The sequence below is a fragment of the Spinacia oleracea genome, chromosome 4 (assembly GCF_020520425.1).
Source record: "Spinacia oleracea cultivar Varoflay chromosome 4, BTI_SOV_V1, whole genome shotgun sequence".
NCBI classification, from domain to species: Eukaryota; Viridiplantae; Streptophyta; class Magnoliopsida; order Caryophyllales; family Amaranthaceae; genus Spinacia; species Spinacia oleracea.
Window position 1 is genome coordinate 61,505,435 of NC_079490.1, and position 6,543 is coordinate 61,511,977.

Here is a 6,543-nt window from a genome sequence, read left to right on the forward strand (position 1 = left end):
CGCTGCAAAAGACCCCACCTGTTGCAGGGTACATCTATTTGTACGCTGCAACAAGTCTAAAATTTTGCCAAATTTTACACCCTTGTTGCAGGGTACATATATATATGTACGCTGCAACAAAACACTTTTGACGGGAAAATTTTAATCTTATTTAGGGATGATTGCCTAGCACTAAATATAGAAACCTGTCACAACAATAATAATATCGCAACCTGTATAACAATTATAAAAACAATAACTGGTGTTTTGTATATTATATATCCCAAAACAAAGTGCATGTAGTACATTAAAATATATGTGTTCCAATTTCAACGTACGCATACATTTTAATATAAAAGATTGTTCTATAACATCTAAGCCAACTCGATCAAACGCGCTCAGGCCAATAATAAATACTTGCAGGTAAAAAACTTATCCCATTGCTCACGAACCACATCAATTTCCTCACTAGCATAAGGCGCATTCCTCGGAGTATAGACCTTCAAAAATAAAATTTTGATGGGAGCATTAGATTAAATGTCATTTTAGTCTAAATATGACCTATAACGACCCAATGAGCCTTAAATGTGCATAATTATTTTATAACGAGTATTGAAAACTTTAAAACTAAGCATATTAATCATGTAATAAGTTTGAAATGAGTCCTTAGGTTCTTTAGTTCAAAGTGGGGAACGAAAATGTCATTTTAGTCTAAATATGATCTATCATGACCCAATGAACCTTAAATGTGTGTAAATAGATTGGAAGGAGTCTTGAAAACTTAAAACTAAGCATATTAATCATTTAAAGGGTTTAAAACGAGTCTTTAGATTCCTTAGTTCAAAGTTGGGAGCAAAAATGTCTCATTTTAGCTTAAATATGACCTATACAACCAAACAAGTCTCAAATGTGCATAAACCGATTGGATTGAATCTTGGAAACTTAAAACTAATCATATTAATCATGTAATAAGTTGGAAGTGAGTCCTTAGGTTCGTTAGTTCAAAATTAGGAGCGAAAATGTCATTTTAGCCTAAATATGACCTATAATGGCCAAACAAGCCTCAAATGTGCATAAATAGATTGGATTGAGTCTTGGAAAGCTAAAACTAATCATATAAATCTTGTAATAAGTTTCAAATGAGTTCTTAGGTTCGTTAATTCAAAGTTGGGAGCGAAAATGTCATTTTATCCTAAATATGACCTATAATGGTAAAAAAAAGGCTCAAATGTGCATAAATAGATTGGATTGATTCTTGGAAAGTTAAAACTAATCATATGAATCATTTAATAAGTTTGAAATGAGTTCTTAAGTTCGTTAGTTCAAAGTTGTGAGCGAAAATGTCATTTTAGCCTAAATATCACCTATAACGGCCAAACAAGTCTCAAATGTGCATAAATAGATTGGATTGAGTCTTGGAAAGTTAACACTAATCATATGAATCATGTAGTAAGTTTGAAATGAGTTTTTAGGTTCGTTAGTTCAAAGTTGGGAGCGAAAATGCCTCATTTTAGCCTAAATATGACCTATAACGACCAAACAAGTCTCAAATGTGCATAAATTGATTGGATTGAATCATGGAAACATAAAACTAATCATATTAATCATATAATAAGTTGGAAGTGAGTCCTTAGGTTCGTTAGTTCAAAGTTGGGAGCGAAAATGTCATTTTAGCCTAAATATGACCTATAATGGCCAACCAAGTCTCAAATGTGTATAAATAGATTGGATTGAGTCTTGGAAAGTTAAAACTAATCATATAAATCATGCAGTAAGTTTGAAATGAGTTTTTAGGTTCATTAGTTCAAAGGTGGGAGCGAAAATGTCATTTTAGCCTAAATATGACCTATAATGGCCAAACAAGTCTCAAATGTGTATAAATAAATTGGATTGTGTCTTGGAAAGTTAAAACTAATCATATAAATCATGTAGTAAGTTTGAAATGAGTTCTTAGGTTTGTTAGTTCAAAGTTGGGAGCGAAAATGTCATTTTAGCCTAAATATGACCTATAATGGCCAAACAAGTCTCAAATGTGCATAAATAGATTGGATTGAGCCTTGGAAAGTTAAAACTAATCATATGAAGCATGTAGTAAGTTTGAAATGAGTTCTTAGGTTCGTTAGTTCAAAGTTAGGAGCAAAAATGTCATTTTAGCCTAAATATGACTTATAATGACCCAATGAGCCTTAAATGTGCATAAATAGATTGGAATGAGTATTGAAAACTTAAAACTAAGCATATTAATCATGTAATAATTTTGAAATGGGTCCTTAGGTTCTTTAGTTCAAAGTTAGGACCGAAAATGTTATTTTAGTCTCGTTTGATCGTTATATGTCATATTTTGACTTAAATAGTCGTTTTCGCTCCCAATTCTCAACTAATTAACCAAAATAGGTATTTTAAACCATTCATATGTTTGATATACTTAGTATTAGGTTGCCAATACTCATTATCCCATACTTTGGTCATGTTATGCACATTTAAACCTCGTTGACTAAAATGGTCGTTTTCTCTCCCAACTCTCAACTAATGAACTTAGTTTTATGTTTCTAAGACTCATTCTCCCCTACTTCTAAGTAGGAAAAACAATTTTGAAATTAGTCACATCACATATAGAATCCAAAATGTCGATAAGCGAGCAGTACACTAAACCACATCGCCCGGTGATTTGAACACATGGATTCATTAGTGGGTCTCGTGATTGAGAAACATAACTTCATTTATCTCGTTAAATTCAATGCTATTCTCTTCCCCTTTTTACTTGTCATGAACTACAAGCCAAAACTCTACTTCCATCAACAAAAGAGGCAAACTGATGACAGATTACTAGTCAGTGACAGCATAGGTGGGATGTCAGGACTTGTTATCTTACTCTAGCTAGACACTTGACCCTTAATTTGGTTTGCTATTAATACCGCGTAATCCAACCAACTTGCTAATACCCTATATCAATGCAGCAATCCAAAATGGGGTGAAATCCGTGAAAACAATAGCACATTAATACCATAGATGGTATAGAAATCCATATAGTCTTATACTCTATATCGATGTTTCTGATTCCAGATAATAAAAATAAAACAAATTCATCACCTACATTGAATCTACAGATGAAATAGAGGTTATAATAAAGTAATGGTTGGTACCTGAAGTTTACTGATAACTTCTTGTTGTTCTCTTTCTCGCCTCGAAGCAGCATCTGATGCTCGTTTTAATTCTTCTTCAGCCTCGGACTGAACCCTTTGTATTGAAGCTTTCAGATCTGCAGCAGCCTTTTCTCGCTCTTCTCTTCTTTGGTCACGCTCTTCATCTAGCTATGTTTTCAGTTCAGCTATAGATGCCTTCTGGCTGAAACAAGCAAACCACAAAAAGGTTACTTTCTGTCTTGGACAATTACTCATTTACACAGAATTGCTTAGCCCTACTTTAGACTACAATCAACAAATTCTTCTTGCAGCAGGAGAAAATAGGAAGAGAAAGAAAAGGAGATAAAAAGAAGTTTCCCCTTGTACCTTTTCTTTGTCTAGATCTTTCCTCATTCTTCTCGTTTCACTTTCAAGTTCTTCCATTCGCTAAATAAGAAGTGCAAAAGGGAAACTAATCAGCTATGGAAAAGAAAATGTCATCTCATACACAAACAGGGACAACACCACTGCGGTCAGCACGGTTCTTTGCCTTCATGTCATCAGTGACCTTTCTCGGGACTAGGAATGAAAAAAGTATGGTCACGAAAAAATTAACCGAATAATAGAAGGATTTTGAGGGGAAAAACGATAGACATCCCAACCTTTGGTTTTGAAGAGGAAGGTTTAGATCTGAGAAGAAAGGAGCAGGAGGTGGTGGGGGTGTTGCAGGAGCAGCTGGTGCAGGGGATTTAGGCGCAGCAGAGACAATAGCTTTGCTATAGAAACTCCACAGTAGTCCAAGTGGATAGAAACTCTTAACATAATCCCTCAAACCTGGTAAGTAGAGCTCCTTCAAAGCCTTGGCCCACTCCACGTGATTAGGATCCTTACTTCTGTACTCAACCAGAACCTGAGTAATTAAGAACAATGAACAATCCGAACAATCAGAAACTCCATATCAAGTACTTTTGTACAGTACAAAGCCGCAAAATTTTAAATTACAACAGTATGCGTGATGGAAAACCATCTTCTGAAGAACATCAGAGGGCCAAAAACGAACTGACAAAATAATTCTTTCTAAATTCATCCAAAAATAGTTGTTTGTTGACTGTAAGCATATCTGACTCTTTAGATACTTGCATTAATTTTATATCATTCAAAAAGAGTTTCCAAGCAATACTTTGTTGCTATAAAATTCAGCAATTTGCCAACTTTTTGCACTAGGCATACTCATACCTAGCAAGAAGAGATGTCTTAGAAAACCCAGGAAAGGAATGATGGGATTGAAAAATTCAGCATTTGAAAGTTCAGAGTAAAAAACCTACCACAATCTTTGCCTGAATAAGCAATCTATGCCAAAGCTGCAAGGTTGTCAGAAACAGATTTCTGATGGTTGAAGAAATCAGACCCCCTCCCCTCCGTCAAGGCATTATGCATGCGTCAATTACTTGGGAGCAAATAGATGAGAAATTATGTACGCATCAATTACTTGGGAGCAAAAAAATGAAACGTCAGTTACATAAGTACATGGATTAGAAATCAGATGCCCAAAGCTTTTACACTAATATTTATTTAAATCAGATGCCCAAAGCTATTTCCCATGTTTTTCAGTTAGCCTCAGCCATCGACAAGAGATGGGTATCTATCCAAACATGGTTTAAATATATCCATATATCCAAGACGGACGTGCGGGAAAATATTTCAGAACATACAAAGCTGCAAAGATGTCAACTCAAGCGGAAAAAAGTACAATAAATCAAAACAGGTATGGTATTACATACCTCAAGCTTAAAACACCAAGACTGCTCTGCAACAAGCTGACTGCGTACAGATTAGAGCTCCTACAGCACAAGGTTTTCAATTAAAAAATGAAATAAAACATAGAGTGAACCCCGTGTCTGAAGTATCATGCTAAAAATTTAAAAAGGTCTTGAAGATTCGTTGCACGAGGTTCAAATATATTATTTTCCTGTACACAATTACCATGACATGGATTTTAAATCATATACCAAGAACCAAAAACAAAATCTTCTTATACCAAAAACCAAAAACAACAGCTTATTTCATCTACATTTATGATTTAAATTGAGATGATTTTCAACCTCAGTGAATCCCAAAGTTATAACAAGGACACGGCAGATACGTTTACATCTAAGATTTCAGGATATTGCATACAAATAAAAAGATTTTCATAATTGAATATGTCAATTGATGCTAAACTAACTAATCTCAGGCAACCAGTGTTAGTTTTAAAACTTTTAAATTAAAATCACTTGATGTCAACCATTGTTCTTCCAACAAATGCATCAAGTTACAATGTGACTCAATATGAGTATATCGATCTCAAGCTCTTTACCCTAGGAGATCTAATTGCATAAAAAGTTACGGAGTAAATGAGAAGACTGATATTGAATCTCTGTTTCTACTACCCTTTAAATGGTCAACCTCGACATGATCTGTTTCCCAACTGCAACAGAGAATAACTCAGTAAAAAAAAACACACACACCTTTTTCTTTCTAGTTAAAACCTCATAACAAGCTCGGAAACCCGCAAATATAACCAGCAAGTCATAAGCATATGCATTAAGAAGGAATAATTTACATAAAGAAATCACATATTACAAGCAATTCAAGTACATTAGACAATCACTGATTCACTGAACCTCAACAAAAACAGAAAACGCAAAAAACTATCACCACATACTCAATTGAAGAAATTCTTACCTTTCTCATAAATTCAGATAAACTAACAACAACTGCAGAACCAACACAGGTCTGCTTACAACCCAAACAACAAAGAAGCAAAAGAAGAAAAAAACCAAATGCTAATAAGGAGTTATTTCTAAAACCCAAGCACTTGGCTCAAAGCACTTGAGTATTTTCTACTAGTGTATTATATTCCTACTGAAATTGGACATTTTCACAATGGAATATATGACTTATAATCCCCATAATAAATATACTAACCTGAAAGGCAATAGCATACTCATAATCCCCAGCAGAAATAGACTTAGCAACCCTGGAATTGGCCCCATCAGCTTTAATCACAGCATCCACCTCCAATGTCCGCTTCTCACCAGCTGCCCCAGTCGCATCTGATGTCTTCGGCATATCCATCTTCGAGAACAACCCTAAACGAATTGAACAAACCCTACAAACGAATTGATCGAACAAACAAATTGAACCCTAAAACCGAATTGAACAAACGAATTGAACAAACCCTAAAAACGAATTGAACAAAAGCACAGAACGCTAAAAACGAATTGAACAAACCCTAATTCTTAAAACAAAAATCAGATAAACGAATTGAACAAACCTAAAAGAGAGGGGACAACGAAGAGAACTAGCCGCGGCGAGAAGGTTGACGGAGAACAGGACGCGAGCAACGAGAACTGAAACTTTGAGATGCGGTTTAGGTTTTTTATTTTTTGAGGGGACGACG

At 34.8% G+C, this 6,543-nt stretch overlaps 1 long non-coding RNA gene across 1 annotated transcript; it reads right to left on the bottom strand.

Annotated features, from left to right (window-relative positions):
* Nucleotides 1–223: 223 nt before the first annotated feature.
* LOC110778935 (uncharacterized) lies at nucleotides 224–3,887 on the bottom strand. Its single transcript, XR_008918911.1, has 4 exons — nucleotides 3,764–3,887; nucleotides 3,489–3,548; nucleotides 3,123–3,324; nucleotides 224–479 (listed from the first exon to the last, which is right to left on the bottom strand). It is a non-coding gene; the product is annotated as an uncharacterized lncRNA (long non-coding RNA).
* Between the last annotated feature and the right edge of the window lie 2,656 nt (nucleotides 3,888–6,543).